Below are 14,223 nucleotides of genomic sequence, written 5' to 3' on the forward strand. Positions count from 1 at the left end.
TTAATTTTTCATGATGCGGTGGTTTTTCTAATGTTTATCCAGTGATAAATTGGAACTTCGTTTATACTTTACTACGCTCAAGAATCCGAGTTAATACGTCGTATAAATGTATAAGTCGAATAACTGAGAAAAAAAAAGGCTTCTCCCCACCAGAGACGTGCAAAATATCAAATATTTTCAATGTATTTGATTGCATCTCCAGTTCTGTTACTAAACAAATATCATTTCAATCATACTTGCGTGGAAAACATTAAATCGCATTTCAAATCACTTGAAAAAATAAAATTCAGCAGAAAAGTACCTTTAGGACAACACCCCAGGGTAAAAAATTGCAACAAAATTTTCTCGACTTGGGAAAATTTCCCATCTTGGAATCCTTTTTTTTTTCAGTAGATGATTTGCAACCAGCAGCTTGGTCTTCGATTTCGTTCCTCTGCTGCATAATCATTTTCAAAGTTCACGCAGGGATATTCTTCAACTGATTTGCAAGATCGACCTGTCATTAATTTATTATTCTTGTCGAATTATTCCAAAATTTCCAGGTTTTTTTTTTTAGAAAAAGCACTTTTCGTTTTCTCGTCGTAAACGGAATGCAGATTTAACGCAGGCAGCAAGAAAAGCACCGCAAGGAAAGAAAGTTCTACTGGAAATCATCGAAATAACTTACTGTTTGTGTGTGTATCGTCAGGGCCGTTTTAAGAGCATCATGGGCCCCAGGCCAATTGGTGTTTCTGAGACCTTACCTGCAGTGGCGTAGCCGGGGGGGGGGGAGCAGAGGGAGCGATTGCTCCCCCAATCGAAATTTTGTCTACATTGGCGCCCATTTTTCTAAATGACTTTGATCTTTAAAAAAAACTTGAAAAAATATGTATTGACTTTTTCATTTTCTAACTTCGTTGAGTAAGGAAAAAAAATATATACATTTATATTTGCGCTTCTTGCAGTTTCACAGTGATTGGGTTTGTACCAATCCTTAAGAGAAGAAGAAGAAAAGAAAGTGGAGGTTTTCATTACCCTTTTTGACAATTGCTCTCAAGCTCTTCATCTGGAAGCATGTTCAGATCAGCCTTTGTTCCCCACCTTTATTAAAGGGCAGAATCTTGCCCGCTTCTAGCTCTAACTTTTTTCTCTTGCTATTGGTCGTTCTCGTTAGAGCTCCTAGAGATACCTTTTATAGGTATGAGGATATGGCGTTCACGAAATGCTCATTCTGTTCTGAAGGGCCAGCATTGACTAAGGGGCCTTTTGAAGAAATTAGGCACAGGAACCTATTGTGGACAGACCCCTGAACCTATGAAGTAATGGCTAGGATTCAAGTTCCACGAAGTATCGCTTTTTCTTTGGGCGCTTTAGGTAGAGTTTGAGCTCCTAGAAATACCACTTTGTGTATGGGGGACTTAGCTAGATTCATAGTGCCTAGAAATGCCACGTTATCTGCAGGTGTCTTAGCAAGAGCTACTAGCTTGTGTATAGGGCAGTGTCAAATACAAGGAAAAGGTGGAAAACAGCTATGGGCTTTTGAGCTCTAAAAACCCAAGATTTTGGGGCACAAAAGTGGGTTCTGGAAGAGTTTCATAAAGGTGGGTAAATAAAAACCCATAATCTTTAGTCAATAGAGCTCTGATATGCAGGGAATGGGAGAGGAAATTATAGTCTTCTATATTTGTACGATAATATATTGTACTATATTATATACAGTGATAGAGTACATAGTTTTATATCAAAACTAGCTGATACCCGGCGACGTTGCCCGCCCTGTAAAAAATTTACATATATATAGCTTATTAATTATTTCTTAATCAAAATATTTCTGCATTAAGTAAGAAAAAATTACTTTCATTTTTTAATTAATCTTAATTATTTTAATTTTATTATTATTATTAATTATATTAATAATATAATTTTAATTAAAAACTTCAGGCAATCGCTTGTGGATACACAATATTTTTGTTTGTCCATCTGGTGTGTAGATGTACAAATTTTTGCTATTACCAACACGCGAACAGGCGACGTAAAGCTGTCCGTGTGAGAAACTGGGCTCAAGTAGGTTGATACCTGCCATTGCTAACGACTGGCCTCGCGCTTTGTTGATTGCCATAGCAAAAGCTAAAAGAATCGGGAACTGTAATCGCTTGAAAGTGAATGGCATTTCTTCAGTGATAATTGGGGTACGTGGAATGAAGACGTCTTCTTTTGGCACATCCAGTTAGAATCGTTGCTTCGATGATGTAATTGTGCAATTTCTTCACGCAGAGTCTGTTGCTATTGCAGAGTATTGGTGTCTCCAAATTTCTTAAAATCATTATAGGTGCTCCGACTTTGAGGGTCAAGTTGTGTGGTGGCACACCCGGAATATCCAAAGAGTTCAGAAATTCTGCAGGATACAGAACTGTCTGCGCTGTGTCTGTGACAGTGTCAACCGATTTGTAAGATGTGGAGTCTCCCGAAATAATTTTTAGGATTTTTCCGTTGATCTTGTTCACACTGTCATTTTTCGATGCCAGAATCGCTTTCTCTCAAAGCCACTCATGGTTTTGGTCATTTTGTTGAATGTTTGGGAAGACTTTGTCTCCAAGTTCTTGAACCGAGTTTATATATATAAGAACTGGCAAAATCCATTAGGGAACGTTATCAGTCCAGTGCTTGGGTCTACGGGAATTCTTCCACTGCCAAGTTTGATCAACTGATGTGAAAATGATAGCAGTGCTGAGTCATTTTGCAGTTGCACTCGCATGTTGGTGGATAATGATAATTTTTTCGCTTCGTGCCAGAGTGTTGATTTGAGGCAAGCATTGAGTTCATCAGCTGGCGTTGAACATTTTTATTCTCGGTTTTGTCGTCGTAGTTGTTGTTCTCTGTTGTTAGTGACGTCATACGTCCAGCTTGTGCAGCGAATATTATTCAAACGCCTTTTAAGCATTTTTTAAATTGAAACTATATCTCTACGATGGGCGGTTGATGAGATAAAGGCCGCATTAGCACTTACAGGACACCCTGTATACAGGCAAGCAAAAATACCCGGCGCTTCCCGGGTTTTCTTCAATTACTGGGAGGATTGGAAAAGTGACAAACCATTATAAATGAATAAACTGTTATAATAATAGAATTAAAGGTGTGGCAAACCATTGTAAAGGCATATATTCCCGTCTGAAACGCATTGTTGGAAACCACGGTAACCGAAGTAAACGTTCCGAAAGTGATTGTTGAGGCCCCAAAACCATTGTTGCCACACAGTTTTTTGCCCATTTCGGGCATTTGCCCAGCTCTGACGAACTTTTAAAGTAGCCTACGGTTCAATCCCGGACCTGTTTGGTATATATGCAAAATCTGGCGACGATCGGTCTAAAACTGTAGATTTGTATAAAGAGCATACATACATACATACATACTTTCACATTTATATATAAGACTAGCTGATACCCGGCGACGTTGCCCGCCCTGTAAAAAATTTACATATATATAGCTTATTAATTATTTCTTAATCAAATATTTTTGCATTAAGTAAAAAAAAATTACTTTAATTTTTAAATATTTTAATTAAAAACTTCAGGCAATCGCTTGTGGATACACAATATTTTTTCTTTTTCCATCTGGTGCGTACATGTACAAATTTTTGGGATTACCAACACGCGAACAGGTGACGAAAAGCTGTCCGTGTGAAAAATAGGGCTCATGTAGGTTGATACCTGCCACTACTAACAACTGGCCTTGCGCTTTGTTGATTGTCATGGCAAAAGCTAAACGAATCGGGAACTGTAATCGCTTTAAAGTGAATGGCATTTCTTCAGTGATAATTGGGGTACGTGGAATGAAGACGTCTTCTTCTCCAGCACATCCAGTTAAAATCGTTGCTTCAATGATGTAATTGTGCAATTTCTTCACGCAGAGTCTGTTGCCATTGCAGAGTATCGGTATCTCCAAATTTCTTAAAATCATTTTAGGTGCTCCGACTTTGAGGGTCAAGTTGTGTGGTGGCACACCCGGAATATCCAAAGAGTTCAGAAATTCTGCAGGATACAGAACTGTCTGCGCTGTGTCTGTGACAGTGTCAACCGATTTGTAAGATGTGGAGTCTCCCGGAATAATTTTTAGGATTTTTCCGTTGATCTTGTTCACACTCATTTTTCGGTGCCAGAATCGCACTCTCACAAAGCCACTCATGGTTTCGGTGATTTTGTTGAATGTTTGGGAAGACGTGGTCTGCAAGTTCTTGAACTGAGTTTATATATATAATAACTGGCAAAACCCATTTGGGAACGTTATCAGTCCAGTGCTTGGGTCTACGGGAATTCTTCCATTGCCAAGTTTGATCAACTGATGTGAAAATGGTAGCAGTGCGAGTCATTTTGCAGTTGAACTCGCATGTTGGTGGATAATGATAATTTTTTAGCTTCGTGCCAGAGTGTTGATGTCCTAACAAACTCGAGGCGACCACCGATAGACAGCACCTTCACTTCCAACCCATCTCACTAATGGCAGTAAATTGCAATGTAGCGATATGGCCAGAGTTGGTGTTTGGTGAAGTAGAGTGCTGATGATTTGAGGCAAGCATTGAGTTCATCAGCTAGCGTAGAACATTTTTATTCCCTGTTTTATCGTCGTAGTTGTTGTTCTCTGTTGTTAGTGACGTCAGATGTCCAGCTTCTGCAGCGAATATTATTCAAACTCCTTTTAAGCAATTTTTAAATTGAAACTATACCTCAACGATGGGTGGTTGATGAGATAAAGGCCACATTAGCACTTACAGGACACCCTGTATACATGCAAGCAAAAATATCTGGCGCTTCCAGGGTTTTCTTCAATTACAGGGAGTATTGGAAAAGAGCCAAACCATTATAAATGAATAAACTGTAATGATGGCAGCGTTAAAGATGTGACAAACCATTGTAAAGATATATACACGTCTGAAATGCATTGTTGGGAACCACGGTAACCAAAGTAAACGTTCCGAAAGTGATTGTTGAGGCCCCCAAAACCATTGTTGCCCGACAGTTTTTTGCACATTTCGGGCATTTGCCCATCTCTGACGAACTTTTAAAGTAGCCTACGGCTCATTCCCGGTCCTGTTTGGTATACATGCAAAATCTGGCGACGATCGGTCTAAAACTGTAGATTTGTATAAAGAGCATACATACATACATACATACATACTTTCACATTTATATATAAGATGTGACTTTTTCAGAAACATTGCCTTTTTTCATGGTGTAATTTCTCTTTTCTATGAATCACTGTTTGTTTCATCATTATGCATATACAGCTGTGTGCCGAATCGGAGAAATTCCCTGGAAAAAGTTATGGCCGGTGTGTTTGTTAACTCATGGCATGTATATCTCCCCTCCAATTAATCCAGTGTTTCTTAAACTTTTGGCACCCGTGGTCGTCCCCCTGACTTCGTCATAATTTATCCGTGACTGCCCAGAATTGCCTGATGCAGGGGGGGGGGGGGGGGCGTCTCGAACTTTTTCCTCCTGAAGTGCCCCTTTCCTCTATTCAATGCTTATCCGCGAACTCCGTCAGCTCCCTAAAGCTGTATAACAAAAAATATTTTCGAAAAACCTTTGTCGGGGACACCACGAAGCATCCCGAAGGTTTTTTCAAAGAGATTCATTGTTAAACTGCTCTGGGGAGCCGCGGGCAAACATTGATTAAAGTGACGGGGCACCGCAGATGGAAAAAGTTTGAAAACCCCTGCGCTAGTCTGTACCATTCATCGCTCATATATTTTCATTCTTCTCTGATTTGTTATAAAACACATCATGAATTTATTCCACTAATAATAAATATACATATACTATGCGCAATGCTTTTTTAAGTTTTTGAACTTCGAGCTGAACTCCCCTTTAAATAGTATCTCCAAAGGGAGCCGGTAGATAATAAAACGTAAGAAATATTTCAATCGATTCATACACCTGCCACTTTCACTTCGATTCGGAAGATGAGCAGTGGCATTACAAACACGCATCAGAGATACTTAAATAGATTACAGACACATGCGACAATTTATGGCACACTAATTCGTTTGAAGCAGTGGTTCCTAAACCTTTTTGGATTCAGGCAACCCTCCGCTTGTGCGTCCGCAATCTAGTAGTATGTGATAATTCTTGTGATGTAAGTATGTGATTCCATCATGATGGATTCATTCCGGTTTGAACCCCACTAGTGGCACAGTCGCGGTTGACTGAAGCGAGTCTTTTTTTTTTCGATTTCTAGGTACGAATGTTAACCATCTTTCGTTTGGAAAGCCTTCCCGCAGAGAGCAGACAAGCTTCCACCGTGGTATTTGCACAACACGAAACTTCAGGCATCTGCCAGTTTTATTTCTAATATGGAAGACAGGGGGCAAAACTTCTCGAATCGAAATCATTCATAACTATGACATCTTATATACGTTATGGTCACGCATAATGTAAGAAAGAACTTTCCGGCATGCATTAATTTGTTAGAAATTCCATAAGAGAAATGTCTTGGAAGTACATGCACGATTGAGTAGAAGTAGTGTACATGTGATACTTTGTGATACTTACGATAAGAATGTAAAATGATAAAAGCGATTAAATGGAAGCATGAAGATTTCTCTGTACTTTCATATCTTGGAATAATTTTAGTGAGAAAGAAAATATATATTTCCTTTTTTATCATTCATTTTTTTTATCTTTTTTACTATCTCCTATCATTTCTTATATGTTAATCTAAATTTTTTCCAGCTACCTGTTAGGGTGACTTCCCAGTTGTTTTTGGTGTTTGCATTTGTATAAGTACACAAAACACAAAATGGGATTTACATTTTTTTTAAAATTAATTAAAAAATTAAAATACATTAATCAAATTGAAAGGTAATTAATTTAATTTGAAAAATAACATCCACTGAAAACAAAATAAATTTGATTTTTTTTTAAATTGGGAAATTTAAAGTTCTCCTCCCCCTCCACCCACTAATGCATAATTTTAAGTTCGCGCCTTAAGCACGAACAAAAAAATGGCGCCTTTCCCGATTTCCCTCCCCCATGGACCAAAACCTGGCTACGCCACTGCCTACCTGATAACCTCTCGAAAATTTGAGTTAGTTCTCATTTTTATGAGGCCTCTCTTCCCTCTTACGGGCAGTGCCAACACCCCCATAGATAAGAAAGCCTCCACACTGCTGACGTCACAACTAGCGACGTAGCCAGGTGGAGGCTGAAGGAAAACGAAGCAACCATATTTGCACGTGTTTTTTATTCATTGGTATCAGTGTTTTTAAATTTGTTAGACGACGTTTTAAAATTTATTTTTGTGTTATATTCCTTTCTCGTGGATGCCAAGAGACAGAGAGGCTTCTCTTATTTTAATTTACTGAAGAATAAGATCGATCATCAAAGGCTGGCTTCTATAATCAAGGAAGGACATCGGTGCCGAAAGTTTTCGAGTAAGTATTTTTATTGGATTTATTTTTATCCCTACCTGTGAAAGTTATGACATTATTTACAACGAATAAAACAAAAGAATTTATATCTATGTTTTAAATAATGTATATATTGTGATATTTTATATAATTAGCGGAATAGGATTATACAATACATTTGTGTGTATATTTTGCCTAAATCTATCCTAGCAAAACTACATTCATGCTGCAAATAAATAATTACTTGTTTTAAAATACGGTAAGACCTCGATATAACGATAACCTGTGAACCAAAAAAAATGTACATATATTGTTGTAGAGGGATTATCATTATATCGAGAGGCATCAGTTTAGCACTAGAGTATAAACATTTCCTAGCAAGACTTGAAAAACATCGTTGTAGAGGAATTCATCGTTATATCTAGTATCGTTGTAACGAAATTTCACTAATTTTTCAAAACAACTACGATTCTAAAGTACATTGTATATATAAAATTCGGGTAAGTTGGCTAGAAAGATAGTCACTTAGCAACAGTATTGAATATTGTATTAATTTTTTTTTAATTTTTGGTTTTCATCAACTTATTCTAAACAATTATTATCTTTATACCCAAGGACTAGGGTTAGAGTAACTGCTTTTAATCTAATAAAGGGAAAAATTTATTTCATATAAATCAATCAGTGTTCAGTCATGCAGATAACTGAAAAATATGTAATGTGAGATATAAAAATATGTAATCCTATTTATGACTAATATTTTTTACTATATTTTCTTTCAGGATTTTGTTATCATTCCAGTATATAACTGCCTGCGGATTCTCGTGGCGACTCAAATATTCTTTACTAGTGTGATATTTTTGATGGCGAGTGCATTTCTACAGCTATAGTTAAAAGCTTCAACCCCTAACGAGAGTAGCCTACTAGGAAAAGTTCTATTTTTCGTCTTTGGATATGCTGTCAGTGTAAAAAAAATTGAAAGACATGACCAAGAACTTTTTTTTTCATTCATATTATCAACACAAAAATTTTGACGATAATTTAAAAGCTAACTTAATGTTGCATGTTTTTGTCAGGATTTGTGATTCAAAACTGGGTAAGTTTTCATTTCAAGTCAGTAACATAAATTATCTCAATTATTTTAAAATGTATGGTAAATGTAGATGAATCTACACAGAGAAAATTTTCTGCAAACTGTTATCAAATAAATAAGAAAATAATTTATACTATCAAATAATAGGACAGGGCTGGACAAATTGCAAAAAAATCTAGGAACCCCCAACAATTTTTTAATTTGCTAAAAAAAAACTTTACCCGAAGAAAAAAGTCCAAAATAATTTTTGGACTTCTTTGATGTTACAAATATACTGCTATAAATTCCAAAATTTCATGCTGCACTCAACTTGCACTTTAGTAATTACACAAAAAAATTTTAGGTGCCAATACCAATTTTTTAGTCACCATGGTGACCTGGCACCTGGGATTTGTCCAGCCCTGTAATAAAATATCATAGACTGATTTGTACACTCTTATATCTAGTCTGTTTTTATCTAAATAAAGTTGATGGCATTTCATGATTAACATGAAAAAAATATACACATATAAACCTTAATGAAATGCTTTCATGAAAATGTAAAACTAACAAAACTAGGCAAGTTTACATTCCCATTTCTCATTCATACACATGATCTCGAAGGTAATTTGAAATGCGCTTTAAATGTAAAATAATCCGATAGTGTATGTGAGGATATTGTGAATGAATTGCTAGTTTATGTTGAAGACAAACAAAAACAATAGCTTTTGTAAAAGAGCAAATCCATTCGATTAAATATACTTGAACTATACGTAGCTGTTCTATATATTTTATGATTTTGTATGTGTTCACTTCTTCACTCAATATGTTCCCATGCATAGATATTTATGGGTAGTTAATCTGCAGTAATTCCTCGTGTACAAATTATTCGAACGATAATTTCTGATAATATCTTCAATCTCCTAGTGCAGAGCAATCTGATGACCAATCACTACTGTATGTAGAAGTTTATTACTTGAATAAATCAGACAAAAAGTGAAGCTTCTTATGGATGAAATTAATCTCAAACCATTCCTTGATTTTTTTTGGGGGGGGGGGGGTGTTTCTACGAGAGTGCCAAATGTTTTGAACTGTGCTTGAAATGACTGAATCAACCAGAACAATTGTTAAAATTTCTTTATATTATCCATATTTTTTGGAGGGGGGTGTAGAAGAATCTCAAATGTGTTTCAGTTGCAACATTAAGAAAATTGTATGATGAATCAAGAAGCACAATTAAATATTGCCATACACTAACTTCCATACATTAAATGGGAATTTTTATAAGTTTTACTATTATCTGTGCGAAAATTTATTTTTAATATGTTGCTTGTGGCAATTTTCTATAAATTTTATCAATTTTTTTGAATAAATATTAGAATTTTTGTTAGTTGAAGTTGTGTGTTGTTTTCTTTGCTTCCTTGTTATATTTTGAAGTTATCATTTCAACTATACGAGCTCTAGAAAATGGATGTGTATAATTCATCTTATGCTGATTTATATTAATTGGTCTAGCTTTGCAAATAATTATTTTGTATTTATTTTTAAAATATTTTCTGAACAGAATAAAAGAAGGGAAGATATATATTGCAAAAGTTTAATTTTTTTTCTTCATAATTAAGGTAGTAAGTTGGAATTAAGAGGAAATATTTTTTTAATTTAAAAAAAAAGCAATGCAAGCAACCGATTTTTCATAGTTTGTTTATATCGAACTTAAGAAATCTGTAAAAGAAAATTGATTCTTATCTATAGGGAGATTGGCAGTGCCCGGCTGGGCATCATATCTCCACTGGCATTGCTGGGAATCGGGTAGACTTGAGGGCAGCCATGATTCGGATACGCAAACAAGAGCGAGATCATAAGATTCAAAAAAATGAATGCAAAATATACAGTTTATTTGCGAGACTACGGGGATTCAAGAAGATTCCAAACACATCACGTGGTCTTTTTGATGACTCCGGATATCCCAGTGATCTTCCCAGTCACTCTAGGCCAGCGGTTCTCAACCTTTTTTGACTCGCGGAGCCCTTTTAAGTAAAAAAATTCTATGGCGGAGCCCCGTAGGCCAGTTTCTTAATTATTCATCAAAGTTACTGATTTATTTTAACTATTTAAAATAAGGGGCCGCGGAGCCCCTGGAGAGTCACAAAGAGCCCCAAGGGCTCCGCGTAGCACAGGTTGAGAATTGCTGCTCTTGGTCATAGTTTCGCAACCTTTTTTGTTGTGGTGGTCGGCTGAAGTTGGTTTCCTGTGGTTCCCAACTTTGAGGCGCAAATGCGAGCTGATCTCCCCGTTAAAAAGTCTCGCCACAGAGAGCAACAGTCCTACAAACAGTACAAATATTCAGTCACTACACATCACTCACTTCACTTCTGAGATATAGATGGCAGCACTGAAAAATCATACACAACACTAGATACGCACTCAGACTATTAGGTACACATACTTACACTTCCGGCACAACTCACTAGGTAGTAAATTGCCTATGGCGATAGACGTGAGTGCTCGGTTTCAAAAAAAAAAAAAAAAACCTTTTTTGTCCCCCCCCCCCCCACGCAATCTAACCCATGGGATCCTATGTTATACCCGTAGCTTCCATCGCCCCCAGCTGGCGTTAACGCCCAAGTTGGGAATCACTGCTCTAGGCCATTAGTGGTATCTCTGGTGTAGAGGAGTCGTCATTTGTAACTTGTTGGCCAGACGAATCTTCTAGAATAAATCTCGGAATTCCATAAAACTCTCTTATGTGAATTCTAACTGGCCAATGAGACGGATCACTTGAGCTATTGTAGTTTTCTTCGGCACTAGTCAAGACGAAAGAAGCATAATGCATAAAGGTCTTCGTGTTCGACTTCACACACTCAAACTCGAATTGTGAGTATCCCGCGTACGTTCGATACTGAAATTTCCGAAGTAAGCCTATTCACCAATAATCGTCTTTTACGAACAGCTGGCAGTACACGTATCAGCGACGATACAGCCTGGCTAACTCTGATGTTATGGCGTCGACTATTCAGCGCTTTTTCGGCCACTCTCTGCTCATCCCTGCAATTTAATCGAGCTGGTCCCATGGAACGATTAGCCTCACGCATGGTATCCCACTCTGACGTCTCCCCAATATTTTGATGCGTCTGAGTCAACACTTGGGCAAAATGAAACCGAAGCCGCAAGATTTTGAGATGTTGATTGCGATTGAATTGGTTTTATCGATGGATTCACAGAGGGGCGGAGAGTGCTTGATAAAGCAGAAATATTCGACTGCATTTTTGGAATATTTTGAGTGAGACTTTCTAGTTTACTGAAAAGCTCCTCAAATTTCTGAAAATTATTTACGATGAGATTTGATAAACTACTAAACTCCTGACCAGCAGATGAAAAATTAGCGCTTGCACTCGCAGTTCCCGAATGTCTAACATATGAATAATTATTTCGAGCTGCTGATTACGACGGCTGTGACTGTTAAATACAACCAGCACTGTGTGCTTACACCGCCATGTTTATGCGTGGTCAGTGGCGGATTACCGCACAGGCGCATGAGGCGCGCGCCTGGGGCCTCGGCAGAGCGGGGGGCCTCCAAATAGTTGTGTGTTTCATCCTACATATGAATTTACATGTGCATCAACAAATCTCTTGAACTAAGTACAGTATCTGCTCTCCCCTTTTTTTTTTAACCGCAATTTTTTTTTTTTTTTATGTATACTGTACGTATAAGGTACGTATTATGTATACTGTAGGAAGAAAAACGGGAACTGAAAGAAAAGAACAATTTACAAGACGCAGCTCTCAAGGGCCAGTTCTTCTCCGACAAAGAAAGAAGAGACATTGTAAAGCGATCATTCAGGGAGGGTCATTTTCAAACAGTATTTCCCTAAGGGCACAAGCAGGAGGAGGGGTGAGAACAGCAGGTCCTAATGTCTGTCCGAAATGAAAATTGGAGTGAAGGCATAAACAGATGTCTCATTCCACAGTATTAAATTAAATGCTTTTATAGGCGCCGATAATACGACAGCTTTGGTGTAAGCTTTTGTATACAGTATAATGGATGGCAAGATGGCTATCGGCAAGCGGCGACATCGACAGGAAGAGACACTCGTACTAATTAAAATGAATGTAGTAGAGCTCTTATTGTGATTTTGTCTCCCACTTGTTTGAATGAAATACTATAAGCTGGTTCAAACAACATATACATTTGCAATCTATGACTGGAACCATACGACCATATGACAAAAGAAAAAGTGGGGTTTGAAATGAATGCTGAATGACATGCATTCTGAATCACCTGATTTTTCTGTTTCTCTTTTAACACTCCCTCCCCGGCTGAAAAAAATCAAGGGGGTTTCTTTTCCTTCTTTCTAAAAAAAGGAGCTACATTTTTGGATTGGTTCAAGATGTTGGCTTGGGTAGACAACATCTTTGTGTCAGACCGAAAAGTGTTTATTGTTAATGTAATTGTAATGTGTGTTATTGTAATGAAAAAAATTTTCATGCCGATCCTCAAGATTTCCTTTAGGGTTTAGATTGCAGAATCTCCAAAAATAACGGTAAGCAAAACTAAAAATATATAAATTATCTGATAAATTTTCATTTGAGCATTTCAATTCAACTACAGTAGTCTCTCGAGAATTCGGTCGTGCTCTAATCCAGCACGTCCAGTAGTCCAGGATATTTAGGTGGTGTGGTGTCACTTTTCTCCTGATGCCCTAACCCCTTAACACGTTCTAATATTTCTTAATTGCTGATCAAGTCCTGACTATGTCTTTGCACGAAATTTCATATATTATTTCAATGGGTTTCTTCAAAGTTAATCCAGCAATTTCGGTAAAATCTGGCACACCGTGGTCTAATACGTACCGGATTAGCGAGAGTCTACTGCAGTGGTCTTCAACCTTTGAGGCATAGCAGGCCATATTGAAACATTTTATAAAGTACGCGGGCCACAATGTTATACTGTGGCATTTTCCGTTATTAAACGAAACGGGGGGGGGCATGGCCCCCACATGGGGGGGGGCTGACAGGGCTCCAGCCCTGGGGCCCGGGAGTCAGGGGGGCCCGTGGAAAGATCTTTCGATTTTTTTCCCTTTGATATATATATATATATGCCCCATAGGAAAATAGACAGGACTCTTTAATATCAATCACATCAATTTGTACTCCTATGGACGGATATCTTGAACTACGTACCTTAGATCTCATTGAAATTTTTTTTAACTATACACATGTACAAGTAAACAAAAAAAACGAAAAGAAAACCCCGGAAACGAAGAAAAGAACATTGTACAAGGCCCCCCCCCCCCCGGCTCTCATGGCAGTCGTTCTCCTAGGAAGGAAGAAAAGTGTCCTCAGGGCTATAGCCACTAGAATAAGGGAGGCCACTAGAATAATCCTTATCTAGTCGTCGAGCGTGTGTAGGGACCTACAGGGCTACCGCGCGACCCCTGCTGTTCCAGTTCGTAGAAGGCCATAATGTCTCGATAGAATGGAAATTGGAGTAAACAGACGTCGTATTCCACAGTGAAATTGCCTCTGGGTGCCGATAAAGCACATGAACCCCCCCTCCCCCGCAACATCCTGGAACAGGGGCCCGTAGACTGCGCTCTTCAGCGGACCCCCTCTACAGTGAATTAATATTGTGGAAAAAAGACAAAAAATGAGAAGAATGGTCCAGGCCCCACTCTCGTGGGTGGGTTACGATACTGAGACAGCTTTGCTGCAAGCTTTTGTATACAGTGGATCCCGCATTATTTTTTCCTTCTTGGGTCCTGCGACTCTC

At 37.9% G+C, this 14,223-nt stretch overlaps 1 protein-coding gene across 2 annotated transcripts in view; it reads right to left on the reverse strand.

Moving 5' to 3' along the window:
* The window catches only part of LOC149082178 (venom protease-like), a 142,321-nt gene that overhangs the window by 115,110 nt on the left and 12,988 nt on the right, over window positions 1–14,223 (reverse strand). The window lies entirely within an intron of this gene.

This window comes from Pholcus phalangioides, unplaced genomic scaffold (genome assembly GCF_987345545.1).
Source record: "Pholcus phalangioides strain wild (caught in Gottingen) unplaced genomic scaffold, Ppha-v1.0 ptg000009l_1, whole genome shotgun sequence".
NCBI lineage: Eukaryota > Metazoa > Arthropoda > Arachnida > Araneae > Pholcidae > Pholcus > Pholcus phalangioides.